This window comes from Rhinoderma darwinii, chromosome 5, assembly GCF_050947455.1.
Source record: "Rhinoderma darwinii isolate aRhiDar2 chromosome 5, aRhiDar2.hap1, whole genome shotgun sequence".
Lineage (NCBI taxonomy): Eukaryota > Metazoa > Chordata > Amphibia > Anura > Rhinodermatidae > Rhinoderma > Rhinoderma darwinii.
The window spans coordinates 146,220,999-146,241,017 of record NC_134691.1 but is presented as its reverse complement, the minus strand read 5'-3'; positions in this window follow the sequence as shown (position 1 = coordinate 146,241,017).

The window sequence follows — 20,019 nt, the reverse complement described above, 5'->3', positions numbered from 1 at the left end:
TACCCTCTTTCTGTCCATTTATATATACAGAGCCATGGTATCATTCACAGTGCCCACCAGAGGAGGCTACCGTTTGGACCACAGTCAAAGTTCCAAATAGAGGACAACGAGGAAATAAGAACGAGAAATTTTTTTCATGTTTTACTGCATTCTTATATGCATTTTATTGTTATGTGATTTTAATACTAATTTCATACATATACTGTGTTTCACTTTTTTACACTCACCTGCCCATCCACATAGAATTACAACGCTGAACAGTGTTTCCTATATCGGCACTTGTTTTTCTTTCACATGTTTCACGTCGCATATGTATTATATGCATAGATTTTAGCATGGTCTCTTTATGTGACTGACGACCTGTTTCCTTTAAATATAGTATGCTTATGGTGTATTGTACGATATGTTCATATGCGTATAAATTTAATTTTCTTACACACTATTGTGTCATGTGCATTTAGTACAGGTTGCATCACAGTCAAAAACTGTCAGTCTGTTGACCTCGTATTCACATTTTGTGTTGTCACCTTATCGGTCCCTTCATTTCTTTTTGGCACCGTCGTACACTTTTCATTCTTTCACTAATTGGTCCATTTACTTAGTAACATCCAGGCACAAACCTTCTTTTATTCATTTTATTCATTCCACTTATGCGTTATTAGTTCACTTCACCACACCATATTTCACTCCACTCCATCCACACTTTCACTCACTATCCTTCACCTTTGTGATTGATTTATTTATGTGTGCATCGGCCCATCTAGATACTTTATTGCATTGCTTGTAACATATACTCCGGCTGTATTATTCAGCTAAAACAGCTGTCTTGTCTAATCCTCTCCTGGCATACATGCGATCTGTGGCAGTGCGCTGATGATATGGACACTCTGTTAACTACAGACTTCCCTCGGGGGGGGGGGGGGGGAGTGGCCCTGACCTCTTCCGTCCGCTGTCTATGATTGGAGCAGGATGTGGGGGGCGCGGTCAGTCCTCGCCGCCTCACATCCTCTCTGATGACGTGGTACAGGAAGTGGGGCAGCGCCATCTTGGTACCCCGCATCAGACGCCGACTCTCCACATCCGGTCCATGATACCTCTTCTTACATCATCCAATTACACACATGGACATGGCTCTACACTATATATAGGCGGGCACAAGTAGTTTGACCCTAACCCCGGACGAAGGCAATCGCCGAAACGCGCGTCGGGTTAGGACGTTTTATCCTTGCTTCCATCATGTCCACTGGTATGTAGTGTTATCTCTTCTGTCCTGTGCAGCAAATATAACTCCATTATGCTCATCATTGCTGGTCATCTTCTGATCTCAAGCACACTCTGGCACTATTTGGTGCATATTACCTTGGTAACTACTTGTGACTATTATTGATGGTATATACGTACTTGGTAATCACCATAGCCATCGGCACCTGTTTTTTACCTCTCTGCTATTTGTGCTGTTGTCATTTGATGCACCTTGATTGAATCCGTGCTGTTGTTTACTAGACACGGTTCCTTATGTGATTACATGTATTTACTTCTATTGCTGTAACATAATACGTGGACACAATATCCATACCTGGCATGTTTGACTGATCAGACGTCCTTTTTTACTGTGTGACTCATCCCCTATTTCCATTTTTATTTGTCTCATGTTTTTATTCCAATAAAGAATTATTTGTATTTTTCTCTACATTTGTGCTTTAGTCGATCATATTTTCTTGGGTTGGTTTTCTGTCAATTTCTGATCGACGCACCAAGTATATCTTGGTTACTACGTAGGATTCAATATATAGTGCATTCATTACGGCTAGCAATGTTGTCTTACAGTTTATTTGTTGATACTCTCTAGCACTATCTTCCATTGCATCCTATATGTTGGTATTTTATCGGTCTTTCACATCTATATACAGTATATTGAAGCTAAACATGAGGCCACTGAGTTACATACACCGTGTTCCAAATTATTATGCACATTGGATTTAAGTGTCATAAACATTTAATTATTAGTTTTTCAATTAAACTCATGTATGGTATTGTGTCTTACGGCTCTTTGGATCATTGTAATCAATCTCAGACATCTGTGATAATTAGTTTGCCAGGTGTGCCCAATCAAAGGAAAACTACTTAAGAAGGACGTTCCACATTATTAAGCAGGCCACAGGTTTCAAGCAATATGGGAAAAAAAAAGAAGCTCTCTGCTGCCGAAAAGCGTGAAATAGTGCAATACCTTGGACAGGGTATGAAAACATTGGATATTTCAAGAAAACTTAAGCGTGATAATCGTACTGTGAAAATATTTGTGGCTGATTCAGAGCACAGACGGGTTCGTTCAGATAAAGGCATAATGAGGAAGGTTTCTGCCAGACAAATTAATAGGATTAGGAGAGCAGCTGCTAAAATGCCATTGCAAAGCAGCAAACAGGTATTTGAAGCCGCTGGTGCCTCTGGAGTCCCGCAAACCTCAAGGTGTAGGATCCTCCAGAGGTTTGCAAGTGTGCATAAAGCTATTATTCGGCCACCCCTAAACAATGCTCACAAGCAGAAATGGTTGCAGTGGGCTCAGAAATACATGAAGACTAATTTTCAAACCGTGTTGTTTACTGATGAGTGACGTGCAACCCTGGATGGTCCAGATGGATGGAGTTGTGGATGGTTGGTGAATGGCCACCATGTTCCAACAAGGCTGCGACGTCAGCAAGGAGGTGGCGGAGTCATGTTTTGGGCTGGAATCATGGGGAGAGAGCTGGTAGGCCCCTTTAGGGTCCCTGACGGTGTGAAAAAAAACCTCTGCAAAGTACGTAGAGTTTATGACTGACCACTTTCTTCCATGGTACAAAAAGAAGAACTGTGCCTTCCGTAGCAAAATTATCTTCATGCATGACAATGCACCATCTCATGCTGCAAAGAATACCTCTGTGCCATTGGCTGCAATGGGCATAAAAGGAGAGAAACTCATGGTGTGGCCCCCATGTTCCCCTGACCTCAACCTTATTGAGAACCTTTGGAGCATCCTCAAGCAAAATATCTATGAGGGTGGGAGGCAGTTCACATCAAAACAGAAGCTCTGGGAGGCTATTCTGACATCCTGCAAAGATATTCAAGCAGAAACTGTCCAAATACTCACAAATTCAATGGATGCAAGAATTGTGAAGGTGATATCAAAGAAGGGGCCCTATGTTAACATGTAACTTGGCCTGTTAAGTTTTTTTTTTATTGAAAGAGCTTTTGATTTCTGTGAATATGACCACCTGATGCTGCAAATTCAACAAATTACCATTTTAGTTCTCTTTACAACCTTTAAAATGTTTTGATCTCTGTTGTGCATAATAATTTGAAACAGTGCATTTTGAGTTTTTTACTTCTAAAAAAAAATCTGTTATCATTAGGAGATTTGTTCAATAAAATTTGCATTATACTCCAACGGTTGATGGCTTGAAGATTATACTGACTGTCATTTGCATCGACTATTTAGGAAAATCAGCAAAAAGTAACATTTGCATAATAATTTGGAATGCGGTGTAGTTACATAGTTACATAGTTTGTACGGTTGAAAACAAGACACATGTCCATCAAGTTCAACCAAGGGATGGGAAAGAGGAAGTAAAAAAATTCTACACATTGGAGCTAATATTTTTTTGTTCTAGGAAATTATCTAAGCCTTTTTTAAAGCCATCTACTGTCCCTGCTGTGACCAGCTCCTGCGGTAGGCTATTCCATAGATTCACAGTTCTCACAGTAAGGAAGGCTTGTCGCCTCTGCAGGTTGAACCTTTCTTTTTCCAGACGGAGGGAGTGCCCCCTTGTTTTTTGGGGGGTTTTACATGGAACATGATTTCACCATATTTTTTTGTATGTGCCATTCATATATTTATATAAGTTAATCAGTCGTCTTTTTTCAAGGCTAAATAGGTTTAGTTCTTTTAATCTTTCCTCATAACTTAGATTCTCCATGCCCCTTATTAGCTTCGTTGCTCTTCTTTGTATTTTTTCCAACTCCAGGGCATCCTTTCTATGAACTGGAGCCCAGAACTGAACTGCATATTCTAGATGAGGCCTCACTAATGCTTTGTAAAGTGGTAATATTACATCCCTGTCCCGTGAGTCCATGCCTCTTTTAATACATGACAATATCTTGCTGGCCTTTGAAGCAGCTGATTGACATTGCATGCTGTTATTTAGTTTATGATTTACAAGTACACCCAGATCCTTCTCAACAAGTGACTCCCCCAGTGTAGCTTCCCCTAGGACATATGATGCATGCAGATTGTTCGTACCCAGGTGCATAACTTTACATTTATCTACATTAAACTTAATTTGCCAAGTGGACACCCAAACACTCAGTTTGTTTAAATCCGCTTGCAATTCACAAACATCTTCCATAGTCTGAACTATATTACATAGGTTGGTGTCATCTACAAACATAGAAATAGTGCTATTAATCCCATCCTCTATATCATTAATAAATAAGTTGAATAATAGTGGTCCCAGCACTGAACCCTGGGGTACACCACTTATAACCGGTGACCATTCAGAGTAGGAATCATTGACCACAACTCTCTGGTATACGGTCCTTGAGCCAATTCTCAATCCAATTACAAACTATACTTTCTAAACCTATAGTCCTTAATTTACCCATTAGACGTCTATGAGGGACAGTGTCAAATGCCTTTGCAAAGTTCAAAAACACTATATCCTCTGTCTAGGCTTCTGCTCACCTCTTCATAAAAACAAATCAGGTTGGTTTGACATCTTCTATCGTTAGTAAAACCGTGCTGGCTGTCACTTATAATACTATTTATTGTCAAATAATTCTGTATATAGTCCCTCAATAGCCCCTCAAACATTTTCCCCACAATTGATGTTAAGCTTACTGGTCTATAATTACCCGTAGAAGACCTAGAGCCCTTTTTGAAAATAGGCGCCACATTTGCCCTGCGCCAGTCCCTTAGCACTATACCAGTCACGAGCGAATCTCTAAATATTATGAAGAGGGGGACAGAAATAACTGAACTAAGCTCCTTAAGAACTCTAGGGTGTAACCCATCTGGTCCCGGGGCCTTGTGTACATTTATTTTATTTCATTTAGCTTGCACCATATCTACATTCATACAATTCAGTATATCAACTGATATATTAACAGCACTGGCACCGGATACATCAGCTGCTCTTTCTTCTGTTGTATATACAAACCGGAAGAACCCATTTAGTAACTCTGCCTTCTCTTGATCCCCTGTGACCAACTTCCCGTTACCACTATCTAGGGGTCCTACATGTTCAGACCTTGGCTTTTTTTCATTTATATGCTTGAAGAATTTTTGGGGATTTGTTTTACTATCCTTGGCCACCTGCCTTTCATTTTGTATTTTTGCTGATTTTATTACCTTTTTACAGATTTTATTAAGCTCTTTATATTTTACAAAGGCTACAGCTGTACCGTCAGATTTGTATTTTACAAATGCCCTTTTTTTTGTCATGTATTGCCCTTTTTACAGAAGGTTTAAGCCATGTGGGGTTTAATTTTAGTCGTTTATACTTGTTACCCAGAGGAATAAACATCAACAATACTGAAGTGTTTAGACAGTGAATAGACATTCCACGGGATATCTATTCACAATCGCTGCACTTCGTTACTCTGTCTGTGGTAGTTACAGCAGAGGAAGCGTGATCTCGCGAGACTACGCTGTAGATGACATGTTACAGCGAGATTACGCTTCCTCTGCTGTAAGTACCATAGAAACAGTAACGAAGTGCAGAGATTGTGAATAGACATCCCGTGGAATGTCTATTCACTGTCTAAACACTTCAGTATTGTTAATGTGTTAGTATAAGACAGCACATAAGGATCTAGCAGGATCCCTATGCACTGAGTAAATGAATGGAGAGGAGTGCATGAGGCTGATTGGTCAGCGTCATACACTCCCCTGTACAACGCCTACTTGGTCTAAAGCAAAAATACGCCCACTTGGGCATTAAGCAACTCATTAGCATAAAGCTAAAATCGCTAATAAAGTGGTAAAAATAGATCGTTTTTTAAATAAAAAGCACTGCTGTCACCTACATTATAGCGCCGATCTCCTTATGTAGGAGATAGGGCACTTATAATGTGGTGACAGAGCCTCTTTAATGAGAATATGGGTTTTGCGGCATTTCTATAACTGGTGTCCGGATCTCCCGTGTGGTGTTTTTAGGTGTCCTATGATGATATGATGGTTTTAATTATATAGATTCTTTCTCTTCTTTTTATACAGTATTTGTAGGTCCATCTGATGATCTATGAGTCTGTCTAGAGGAATATTTGCTCCAGTACTTTATTTCAGATGGATAGATAAATGTCGTACTTGGCGGCTACCACAACCCTTTCCCTCCTTTGTAATCATTTTTTATTTATTTTTCATTTTTTATTTTTCATTTTATATTTATATTTATTTATTCACGGAATATTTATAAATTCACATACATTTTTATATCTTTTGCTTATTTATCACTTTGTGTACTTCACATTTTTATTCTGTATTTTTATTTGTCGTCTATTTACATGTTTAGATACATATTCATTTTTCACACACATATTTATATATATATATATATATATATATTATTTTTTTTGTATATTTTTCATATTTTATCTGATAGTATTTATTCATTATTTATCGTTTTATTTACACAATATTATTTTCCATAATTTGTGTGTTTAATTTGGTATATATGTGTATGGCATATTAATTAGATGAGGTATATTGCACTTACACTTTATTGTTATGTGTTAATTTTTTATTTTTTATTTTTTCACACTTTTATTTGCTTTTGTTTGTATACACCTTTCCACTATTTTTGTCACATTTGGTTCACATTATTATTATTATTACACGCTCTCATATGCACACATAATCATGAAAGAAGGGCAAGGACATTGTATGTTCTCCTCTCTTTCTTTTATAGAGCCTTATGGTTCTCTCATATATATTTGATTTATTACTGTGTTTCACATATATCTGTCCACTATCCAACACAGGGAATATATATACATATACATATATATATATACATATATATATATATATATATATATATATATATATATATATATATATATATATATATATATACATACATATTTTATATATTTTTTATACTTGCTATATTCTCTCTTTATCGGTTTATATATATATATATATATATATATATATATATATATATATATATATATATATATATATATATATTTATACTTACCTTCATTATTTATTATTTATTTCTATAATGTATTATTATTATATTTTTTATTCAGAAATATAATAATTTTTCGTTTTATGTGCGTTCTTTGTTTTGTTTTTTTCCATATTGTATGTCTAACACATGTTCTATGTAATTTATGTAACGATATATTGTAAATGAATAGGTAAAGGATAGGAAAAGATTACTCTTATCATTTGATATTATTGTACTGATGCATATATATTCCATGATGTGTTAACGATACTTGTCTCTGTTTGTATATTTTTGAATCAACTATTGGTGTGATATAATATATTGTAACACTCCCACGAATCAACCATATACACTACCGTTCAAAAGTTTAGGGTCACTTCGAAATTTCCTTATTTTTGCAAGAAAAGCACAGTTTTTTTCAATGAAGATAACATTAAATTAATCAGAAATACACTCTATATTGTTAATGTGCTAAATGACTATTCTAGCTGCAAACGTCTGGTTTTTAATGCAATATTTACATAAGTGTATAGAGGCCCATTTCCAGCAACCATCACTCCAGTGTTAATGGTACATTGTGTTTGCTAACTGTGTTAGAAGGCTAATGGATGATTAGAAAACACTTGAAAACCCTTGTGCAATTATGTTAGCACCGCTGTAAACAGTTTTGCTGTTTAGAGGAGCTATAAAACTGACCTTCCTTTGAGCTAGTTGAGAATCTGGAGCATTACATTTGTGGGTTCGATTAAACTCTCCAAATCGATAGAAAAAGAGAGCTTTCATGTGAAACTCGAGAGTCTATTCTTGTTCTTAGAAATGAAGGCTATTCCATGCGAGAAATTGCCAAGAAACTGAAGATTTCCTACAACGGTGTCTACTACTCCCTTCAGAGGACAGTACAAACAGGCTCTAACCAGGGTAGAAAGAGAAGTGGGAGGCCCCGCTGCACAACTGAGCAACAAGACAAGTACATTAGAGTCTCTAGTTTGAGAAATAGACGCCTCACAGGTCCTCAACTGACATCTTCATTAAATAGTACCCACAAAAGGCCAGTGTCAACATCTACAGTGAAGAGGCGACTTCGGGATGCTGGCCTTCAGGGCAGAGTGGCAAAGAAAAAGCCATATCTGAGACTGGCTAATAAAAGGAAAAGATTAATATGGGCAAAAGCACACAGACATTGGACAGAGGAAGATTGGGAAAAAGTGTTATGGACAGACGAATCGAAGTTTGAGGTGTTTGGATCACACAGAAGAACATTTGTGAGACGCAGAACAACTGAAAAGATTCTGGAAGAGTGCCTGACGCCAACTGTCAAGCATGGTGGAGGTAATGTGATGGTCTGGGGTTGCTTTGGTGCTGGTAAAGTGGGAGATTTGTACAAGGTAAAAGGGATTTTGAATAAGGAAGGCTATCACTCCATTTTGCAACGCCATGCCATACCCTGTGGACAGCACTTGATTGGAGCCAATTTCATCCTACAACAGAACAATGACCCAAAGCACATCTCCAAATTATGCAAGAACTATTTAGGGAAGAAGCAGGCAGCTGGTATTCTATCTGCAATGAAGTGGCCAGCGCAGTAACCAGATCTCAACCCCATAGAGCTGTTGTGGGAGCAGCTTGACCGTATGGTACGCAAGAAGTGCCCATCAAGCCAATCCAACTTGTGGGAAGGGCTTCTGGAAGCATGGGGTGAAATTTCTCCCGATTACCTCAGCAAATTAACAGCTAGAATGCCAAAAGGTCTGCAATGCTGTACTTGCTGCAAATGGAGCATTCTTTGACGAAAGCAAAGTTTGAAGGAGAAAATTATTATTTCAAATAAAAATCATTATTTCTAACTTTGTCGATGTCTTGACTATATTTTCTAGTCATTTTGCAACTCATTTGATAAATATGTGTGAGTTTTCATGGAAAACACAAAATTGTCTGGGTGACCCCAAACTTTTGAACAGTAGTGTACATATACAAACAACAATACGATACACCATCTTTATACTACAGCGTCACCATGGCAATTCTTGTGACGGCTGTCTGGTCATGTGACTGCCTGATATTAGCCCTTCCCTCCTTTCAGGTGACCTGCATGGATGTTACCATGCTGGTCACGTGTATCAGAGTGGAGTTGGCGCATGCGCACACCACAGGAACGCTTTTGAGCAATGTGGTGTGTTATATGCATGACGCTTGGGGCGTTTCTCTGTCGGCCTCTTACTTTCTGTTTTGCTTCGGATGTATCACATGCCTTTCATCAGCTGTGACTGATGAAATTGGTTAGCTTATCACACTTGTGATTGGTGGCTGGTCACATAAATACCTCCCTCAGACTCTCTGGCACCACCCCCAGACGAAGGCTCTCAGCCGAAACGTACGTCGGGTGTGACGCCAGACAGCACAAATCTATGGGTAAGTTGCTTATACTATATATCCACATATACTGGTTTATATATTTTATACACTATGTAGAGCACTGAATGTGCTTTAATTGGTTATAGTTACTCCAAGCCTTACTGATGATACTTTCAAAACATATATATGTTTATTTATTATCCAACTATTGACAACTGTCTGGCCTCAATTGCTTCACACTGTGGTAATCATCTTTGATTTTAATGTGTGTGTTTTTTATATTTTGTACCAATAAAAATATATATTTTATCAGTATAAGCATGGTTTTGACTCTATTTTTAGGTTTTTATTAAAATTGATACAACTGATACAGTTATATACCTTTAAATTCATACAATGGTTTCTAGACCTGTGAAGAACTTAATATGCCATGATACAGTTATCTGCGTGGCTCTGCTACAGTTTTCTTTATCTGGCCGGCATGCTGGTACATACAGAAAGAGTTTTTTATTACAGTTGGAGGCCTGGTCTAAATTTGGCGTCCAGGCCCCCAAAGGTTGAATTGATAAGTGTATTATATTTCCATGTTTAGCCCATTTATTTATTGCTATAAAAAAAATATAATAATACTTAGACCCACCAAAAATATCCTTGTATAGTTTAAAGGCAATGGATATCTGTGACACGGAATAAATTATTTTTACATATAGTATGTAAGTGATTATCTTGAATTAGAAAATGTTGCACTAAGTTCCAGGGTGCAATCTCCATTACTTCATTAATTTTCATCATGAGAGCTTGTGAAGGCAGAAGCATCCTGGATTCAAAGAGGGACATGGAGAGCAGTACAGAATGGAACTGTGCTAATACATGAGAGTTTCATGTATTAGAACATTTCCATTCCTGTACTGCTTTCCCCTTCTAATACAGCGTGATGTCCTCTACCCTGAGTGGACACAAAAACCTGATGCTGCCTGTATGTGTTTGATAGCTCTTCTCCCTTGCTACACTGATGTTGCCTGTGTGATCTCTCCCCCACCTTATGCGGACTGAGTGCTCTCATCCCTCTCTAATATAGCACATTACTCTGCTGCGTACAAGCTTATCCCCTGCTTGCTGGTATATCTAACACTAAGAGAAGGGAAGGGGGGAGCAGATGACATCAGCCCTGTACCACAACAGCCAGGTGCTGTCAGATCTATGTAAAAAAGCAGCACCACAGACATCTATAGAAGCAAAATGGTCGGACATTTTTAATGGAGACTATTTAGCTTAATTTTGCATTTAGGAAGCAAATGAACAACAAAAAAAAAAATCAATACAAAATGTGTCCATTTTGAGGGAACTTTTACTGCTAAATTTATCTCCAAATGTATTTACCTATCCAAATGCATGCAAAAACGAATGTTAATTTCATAGAAAAAAAGTTCAGCTCATTTTGTGTTTTTGCATAACAGAAGGAACAGGAAATCCATAAGTGGGGTTCTCAGCTTTTAGAGAGCAATGGGCACGTATACCTTTCTTGCACATGGCCCTCTGTTGTCTGTGTCCGCCCCACGATCAGAGCCTAGGTGCTAAATGGTAAAAATGCTAACCACTCTGGCACTTGGCCATCCATCCTTTTATAAAATACAGCTATAAAAAATACATAATATGAACGAGAAAGAAGTTGTTAACTAAGTGTAATAGTATTGGGAGAACGAATAATATGTTTTAATATAAATCTCCCTGTTGTATATAATAAATGGACAGCACCTGTCAGTGTGCTAATAGTATTTATGTTTAGTTTATCCAAGATTCCAGAGACTGTTATGTAATATAAATTTGTTAATACATGTTTTTGCTCAGTGCAGTGAGGTATGTAGTGTAAACTTCATACATAAATTTTGTAATTCTATCAAATCATTTATGTAGCAGCCACTATAATAAATTGGATTCAATTTACAGGAAATATTTATTGAATAACTGGCTCATATACACTACTATTTTCCCTACTTCTGAAAAGGATATTTTTGTAGAAAATGCTAAACTAAACTTCTAAATGCTTATTAAAATGCTTATTAAAATGCAGCATACATGTGTTTTACTCAAAGGCTATGTACACAGGCTGTGATTTATTTATTTTTTTATTATTATTAAATCAATCTGTTGTTTTGTTTTTAATCACTTTTCTAATTGACTTACCGTATTTTTTCAGACTATAAGACGCACTTTTTAGCAAGAATAAATCTTGCTAAAAAGTCCCTGCGTCTTATAATCGGCATTCAATGGGCCCAACTGCGCCAGACCCCCCTGACTGCTTCCTTAACCCCTTCACGACCCATGACACGCCGGCATGTCATGGAACGGAGGGGTGATGTTTGGAGCGGGCGCACGCGCTGAGTCCGCTCATTACACTGCAGGTGTCAGCTGTGCACCCGCTCTAACGGCCCGCTGACATGCTGCTCTAATGGCCAGGAACAGCGATCGTGTTGTTCCTGGCCGTTTAACTAGTTAAATGCCTCGATCAATAGCGACTGTGGCATTTAAACTTTTAGGAGGGGGCCAGCCCCCTCCGACAGCCCAACTGCCCCCTGCGACAGCCCAACGCTCCTCCCGCAACACGATCGGGGGACATCGAGGGTTGTCATGGCAGCCCGGGGGCTTAATAAAGGCCCCCAGGTCTGCCTTATGTCTGTCTGCACTAGGCCATGCCTCCTGCAGGGCTTAGCGATAACCAGCGAAAATGACAATATACTGCAATACATTTGTATTCAAGACTGGAAATCGACCAAAACTGAGAACCATAAACCAGGATGAATGAGATATAAAATATAATTTCATTATTAAAAATTAAAACAACAATGTACGACGGTAAATATGAAAAGCTGAAAACAACAATAAGCTGGTACACACACAGTAATAAACAACTCTATGCGCTGATGAGCCACACAGAAAGGGCATGGCCAGACGTGGCGGAATTGCTCTGGAATTCCACTGCGGCCAGTCCGCTGCGGAAATCCGCAGCGGACATTTTCTTCATTGGTTTCCACACCTTTTAGTTAGGTTCGAGCACACGTGGCGGAAAACTCCGCTGCGGACGATAGACTGCGGTGCAGAATTTGGTGTCCGCAGCATACACTGGCTGTTGCGGACGTGTAGCGGACTTGTTGCAGACTTATTGCGGAATTTCTCCATTGACTTCAATGGAGATTCAAAATTCCGCAATGAAATCCGCAGATGTTATGTGTGTTACGTTGCGTATTGGTTTTACGAACAGGATATTTCTTCATTCTGGCTGGACCTATGTGTTTTTCAAGGTCTATAGCCATACTGAGATGAAATGTTTGAAAAGACAGCAGGAAGTACTCTTCACCTGAATACGCAACGGCTAATCCGCATCAATTTACTGCACATTTTAGGCAAAGGCGCAACGGAATCTGCAACGCAGATTATGTGCGCCATTGATGCGGACAGTGTCTGCAGTGTCTATTTTTACCACGTTAGGAGCGATTTTACTTTAGACCAGGTGGGCGTTGTACAGAGGAGTGTATGACACTGACCAATCTGCATCATGAACTTCTCTCCATTAATTTAGTCAGCGCATAGTGTTACTGTGTTGTTCGCTATGTGCTGTCTTATACTGACATATTAACGTTACTGAAGTGTTTAGACAGTGAATAGATATTCCTTCCAGACAGGACGGGATGTCTATTCACAATCCCGGCACTTCGGTAATGTTTTTGTGGTACTTACAGCAGAGTAAGCGTAATCTCGCGAGATCACACGGTAAATGACAGGTTACAGCGGAATTACATTTTGCTCTGCTGTAAGTACCACAGAAACGTTAACGAAGTGCCGGGATTGTGAATAGACATCCTGTCCTTGCTGGAAGGAATGTCTATTCACTGTCTAAACACTTCAGTAACGTTAATATGTCAGAATAAGACAGCACATAGTGAACAACGCAGTGTCACTATGTGCTGTCTAAATGAATGGAGAGAAGTGCATGACGCTGATTGGTCAGCGTTATACACTCCTCTGTACAATGCCCACTTGGTCTAAAGTAAACACGCCCACTTGGGAATTAAGAAACTAATTAACATAAAGCTAAAATCGCTCCTAACGTGGTAAAAGTAGATTGTTTTTCTAAATAAAAAGCACTGCTGTCACCTACATTATAGCGCCCATCTCCTTATGTAGGAGATAGGGCACTTATAATGTGGTGACAGAGTCCCTTTAAGGTTAAAAAAAAAAGGAAAAGAAAAGAAATCACTGTGCTCTCAAGAGAACAATTCATTTTTATTTTTAGACTAAATTATAGAAACTAACATATTACTTAGCTTCACTTCATGCCAACAATTTTTCTGTTGACATCAAGATAATAGAAAAACAGAAAAAGAAAAAAGACAAGATCCGGAAATATTCAAGGCACTCTTTAGGTGTAGAAAAAATATATTTTATTTGTTTTTATTTTTATTTTATCTGAATTAGTTTAATTTCTTTATATATAATAAAAGGAAATTTATCCTAAAATAATCTAGTAATACTTTTACCAGCAGTTTACAATGAGGAACAATACAAATTACCTGGCCAGGTTCTACAAAAAGTTGTTTGTCCATATAAATACATAAAACGATATATCAACAGAGTTGTCGTCATTTATATACAACTGGTATACATTTATATATGAGTAAGGACAAATGACTAATACAAGACAATGAAATCAATTTTCGTTAACTTTGGTACAGAAAATTCATTGTACCCCACACAGATTTCCTTGAATAAATTCTTTGAATCATATATTTAAAAAAGGTCAGTCCCGACTCCATCAAGTGTTGGGTTTCATTCACACTTGTGATTAGATTTTACATTTACTTTGGTCTCAGTATGGTATTAGATCTTACGTAGAACCAAAAGACCGCTCAGGCCAAGCACAGGTATATAGTGTAACAAAATTCTGGAAAGTAACCAGGTGTACTCATCTGATCTTGGAGTTTACAAGATGCATTTCCTCCGATACGCCCAAACAGTGCTTTTTCTTTTCTGACTATTGTCAGGACTGTCGATGGTCTGGAGGTAAGTGGTTTTTCTCCTCCAATCTCTCTGGACCGGGCCCGGTCTAAATCATCTGCATCAGATATCTCTCTAGGAGATTTTTCAAAGAGAGCATTCCAACGGAGAAGCCTCCAACGTAAGGGTAAGCAAGAACCTGGAACAGAGTAGACTCCGGTTCTTTCAGTGTATCATGTCTACCACATGATTTTTTACATATATATATATATATATATATAAACATGTTTCTTTTTATTCCACCACTATTTTTTCACCAAATATTTTCTCAATAGAAATCTTTAGTTATTCTAACACTGTTTTTTTCCAAAAACATGTATTAAATGGTAAAACTTTAAATATAGTTTACATTAAATCCATGCATAGATCGAGATGTCCCTTGTCAAAAGAAAATCAATCAAAAACCATATAAATAAAAATAAAATAAAAACTAGAAAAGAAAAGAAAAGAAAAAATATTTTAAATAATGAAAAACAAAAAAAGGCAAAAAAAGAGGGGAGGGGGGTTTTTGAAGATTTGCACTGGGATGGCAGGGAGAGTGTCCAGGGCCCAACTTGGGCCTGGGACCGGGTCCCCACCAGCCCAGTGCAAATCCCAAAACCGCATGAAAAAACTTTCTCATCTGAATGGGTCCTATATGCTTGGGATCGTCCATACGTCCCTATGCAGAGTAGGCAAGTGAATAAATTAATAGATGACAGTAGATACACAGAGATGACTCGAGACACCGGTATACAGTCATCCCGGACAATATCTGTGCATCCACTGTCATACAAACATTCATAGGAACATATTGAATTTTATCTCATTATTCAAGCCCCTAGGAGATAATGTATCCAGGTTATAGATACAGATAGTTTCTTTTTGCAAAAGCAAACGATTTCGATCTCCACCTCTTCTATCACCAAATAACTGATAAATTCCCATAAATTTAAGACTAGAAGGTGATTGTTTATGGTAGGTTTTAAAATGTACAGCCAAGGGATTTTTCATTTCTCCTCTTGTGATTTGTCTTTTTCCAACATATTGTTTTCCACAAGGGCAAATAATTAAATATATTACAATGGTGGAACGACAATTAATAAAGTTACGAACTTTATATTCTTTCTTAGCTTTACTGTCATGAAACACATCAGTTTTCAAGACATATTTACAGTAGTTACATGTGCCGCACATATACATACCTTTTGGTCGATTCATTAACCAAGATTGGTTATTAGGGGTCTTCCTCTTAAATTCCGAATTCACCAAAATGTCCCTCAAAGTTTGTGCTCTTTTTGGCACCATGCTGGGAATATCACCTACTATTGATGCAATTCTCTTGTCTAATGTTAGATGTGACCAATTTTTTATCATTAGATTTTTCAAGAGGTTCCAGTGAGATCCATATTTGGAGATAAATCGCACCCTATTGTCACCACTATCCTTTTTTGATCTTTGCAGAATATCTTTTCTATTACTTCTCATAGCCCTATTATAACCCTTTTTTATGACCTTTTTAGAGTACCCTCTATCTCCAAATCGCATCGTTAGGTCCTGAGCCTCATTTTTGAAATCCTCAAATTTCGAACAATTTTGTCTAATTCTGAGAGATTGACTTGTGGGAATTCCCTTAATCTGAGAGGGGGGATGATGGCTGCTAGCTGCCAATAACGTGTTACCAGCCGTGGGTTTACGAAACATAGTAGTCTTTAATCCATCTGCTTCCCTATAAATGTTCAGATCCAGGAAACTTATAGTGGATTTATCATAGGTGAAAGTAAGAAAAATATTAAGATCATTTCCATTCAGATCCTGAATAAAGTTCTGCAATGATTCAACAGTTCCCTTCCAACATAAAAGGATATCGTCCATGTATCTAAACCAGCAAGCTGCAAACTTTCTGAAGAGAGGGTGAGGATATACTTTAAACTCCTCCCATCACCCCAAATGTAGGCATGCATATGATGGTGCACAGGATGACCATGGCCGTTCCCTGTATTTGCCTATAGTATTTTCCATCAAAGGAGAAGAAATTATAATTTAGTACAAATTCAAGCAGCTCTACGATAAATTCGTTTTGATGTGCCCAACTCCCTCCTCCTCTCTCCAGAAAGTGTGCAGCCGCTCTGAGACCAATCTTGTGGGGAATTGGCTGTACATTTTAAAACCTACCGTTAACAATCACCTTCTGGTCTTAAATTTATGGGAATTTATCAGTTATTTGGTGATAGAAGAGGTGGAGATCGAAATCGTTTGCTGTTGCAAAAAGAAACTATGTGGATCTATAACCTGGATACATTATCTCCTATAGGCTTGAATAATGAGATAAAATTCAATATGTTCCTATGAATGTTTGTATGACAGTGGATGAACAGATATTGTCCGGGATGACTGTATACCGGTGTCTCGAGTTATCTCTGTGTATCTACTGTCATCTATTAATTTATTCAGGGGCGCACTTCCACACTCTGGGTCACACGATTCTCCTCAAAATATGGGTAAGTGCATTTACTGGATTCATTGGGACACTTGCTATTTTCCTAGGAACACTAGTCTCCTTAGGCAAACGGTCTAACGGTCTGGTCTGCTGTACTTTTTGTATTTGCATCTTATTTCTTATAGATGTACCCTGTGTAGGAGTAAATTCGATCATTAATATAAACTGTATACTCTGATGTGACTTAATATTCTGTTTAATATTGGTACTTGTGACTTAGTCAAGGATTCATTTTTAGATTCTCTGTTTTTTGTAATTGTGTGTATTTATTATTAATAAAGATGTGTAATTTTTTCACATGTGGATATATACGGACTCTTTTTCTCTGGTTTATTAATTTATTCACTTGCCTACTCTGCATGGGGACGTATGGACGATCCCAAGCATATAGGACCCATTCAGATGAGAAAGTTTTTTCATGCGGTTTTGGGATTTGCACTGGGCTGGTGGGGACCCGGTCCCCGGCCCAAGTTGGGCCCTGGACACTCTCCCTGCCATCCCAGTGCAAATCTTCAAAAAAAAACCTCCCCTATTTTTTTGTCTTTTTTTGTTTTTCATTATTTAAAATATTTTTTCTTTTCTTTTCTTTTCTAGTTTTTATTTTATTTTTATTTATATGGTTTTTGATCGATTTTCGTTTGACAAGGGACATCTTGATCTATATATGGACTTGTAAACTATATTTAAAGTTTTACCATTCAATACATATTTTTTGGAAAAAAAACAGTGTTAGAATAACTAAAGATTTCTATTGAGGAAATATTCGATGAAAAAATAGTGGTGGAATAAAAAGAAACATGTTTATATATATATATATGTAAAAAATCATATGTTTAATGGACTGATTGCAGTCTTTTTGGTTATATATGTGTATGTGCTGCTTAAACAATATATATATATATATGTGCATATCCTCGTACATGTATGGAAAAAACTGGGGATACGTTCCCTTTAAGCCAGGCACTATAAAGATGCTACACCTCCTTGTATAGATTGGAATAGCTCTGAAGAAATCCCTATTCGGGAAGGAACGCGTCAGCTGAAATTGCTAATTAGAGGCTCAGAGCAGGTAGTGATGTCAACCCTGCCTGAGCAACCACGATGTGGTAGACACGATACACGGAAAGAACCGGAGTCTACTCTGTTCCAGGTTCTTGCTTACCCTTACGTTGGAGGCTTCTCCGTTGGAATGCTCTCTTTGAAAAATCTCCTAGAGAGATATCTGATGCAGATGATTTAGACCGGGCCCGGTCCAGAGAGATTGGAGGAGAAAAACCACTTACCTCCAGACCATCGACAGTCCTGACAATAGTCAGAAAAGAAAAAGCACTGTTTGGGCGTATCGGAGGAAATGCATCTTGTAAACTCCAAGATCAGATGAGTACACCTGGTTACTTTCCAGAATTTTGTTACACTATATACCTGTGCATGGCCTGAGCGGTCTTTTGGTTCTACGTAAGATCTAATACCATACTGAGACCAAAGTAAATGTAAAATCTAATCACAAGTGTGAATGAAACCCAACACTTGATGGAGTCGGGACTGACCTTTTTTAAATATATGATTCAAAGAATTTATTCAAGGAAATCTGTGTGGGGTACAATGAATTTTCTGTACCAAAGTTAACGAAAATTGATTTCATTGTCTTGTATCAGTCCTTTGTCCTTACTCATATATAAATGTATACCAATTGTATATAAATTACGACAACTCTGTTGATATATCGTTTTATGTATTTATATGGAAAAACAACTTTTTGTAGAACCTGGCCAGGTAATTTTTATTGTTCCTCATTGTAAACTGCTGGTAAAAGTATTACTAGGTTATTTTAGGATAAATTTCCTTTTTTATATATAAAGAAATTAAACTAATTCAGATAAAAAATAAAAATAAAAACAAATAAAATATATTTTTTCTACACCTAAAGAGTGCCTTGAATATTTCCGGATCTTGTCTTTTCTTTTTCTGTTTTTCTATTGCTATTTTTCTGGGAATGGCACCGTGCAATATGTATTGCATTTTTTAGGGAATCATATTGGATAATATTTTTCTATAATTTTTTCTGACATCAAGATAAGCTCGTTTTAACTGAAGCCGGGTCGGCGATCAGCAAATCACTGCAGGTCTGGCTTTAGAATCCACAAACGATAGGCTGTTATTGTCGGGGGAAGCTGCAAGGGAAATGTAATATTACATGCCGGCTTATACACCATATATAGTTTTACTTTGTACACAACTTCTTTTTGACTAATTATCTTAAACTTGTGGCTTTATGCCCAATCTGAAACCCACACTGTAATTGGAGAAAGTGGATCACACAGAGAAAGCCAGGAACAGAGAATATAATACTGCCTTCTTGTTTGAGGATTTAATAAGAGAAAGCCCTGGAGGCCCGGTTATAGAGTAGGGTTCGATACTGACAGCCAGAGAGCTGAATGTCACACTGCGGATACTGAATACTCTGTGGTTGAATCTGTATTTGCCCATTCATAAAGAGCATTCAGAGGCCAATCTCACTGATATTGGTAGAGAAGCTGTTAATTTATACTGAATAGTATACTGTGGAACCTATTTGAAGTCACTAAACATATTCAGTGGTTATTTTAATCTACACCTAAGGCTAAGTTCACACTAGTGTTAGTATATGTTTGCCTCTCTTCCGTCAGAGGAAGAGAGGATTGAAAGATTAAACGGAAAGCAAGGGTTCCGTTAGAATAAACATTGATTTCAATGGTAAGTCTTTTGTTTCAGTTGCTTTCTGTTTGTCTGCGTTCGCTACTTTTCCGTTCTTTTTGACTGAAGCAAAAGTGCAGTCTGCAGAACTTGAAAAAAAACGGAGACCGAACGGAGACAAACGGAAACCAACTGAAACAAAAGAATTACCATTGAAATCAATGGTAATTCTAATGGAACCGCTGCTTTCCGTTT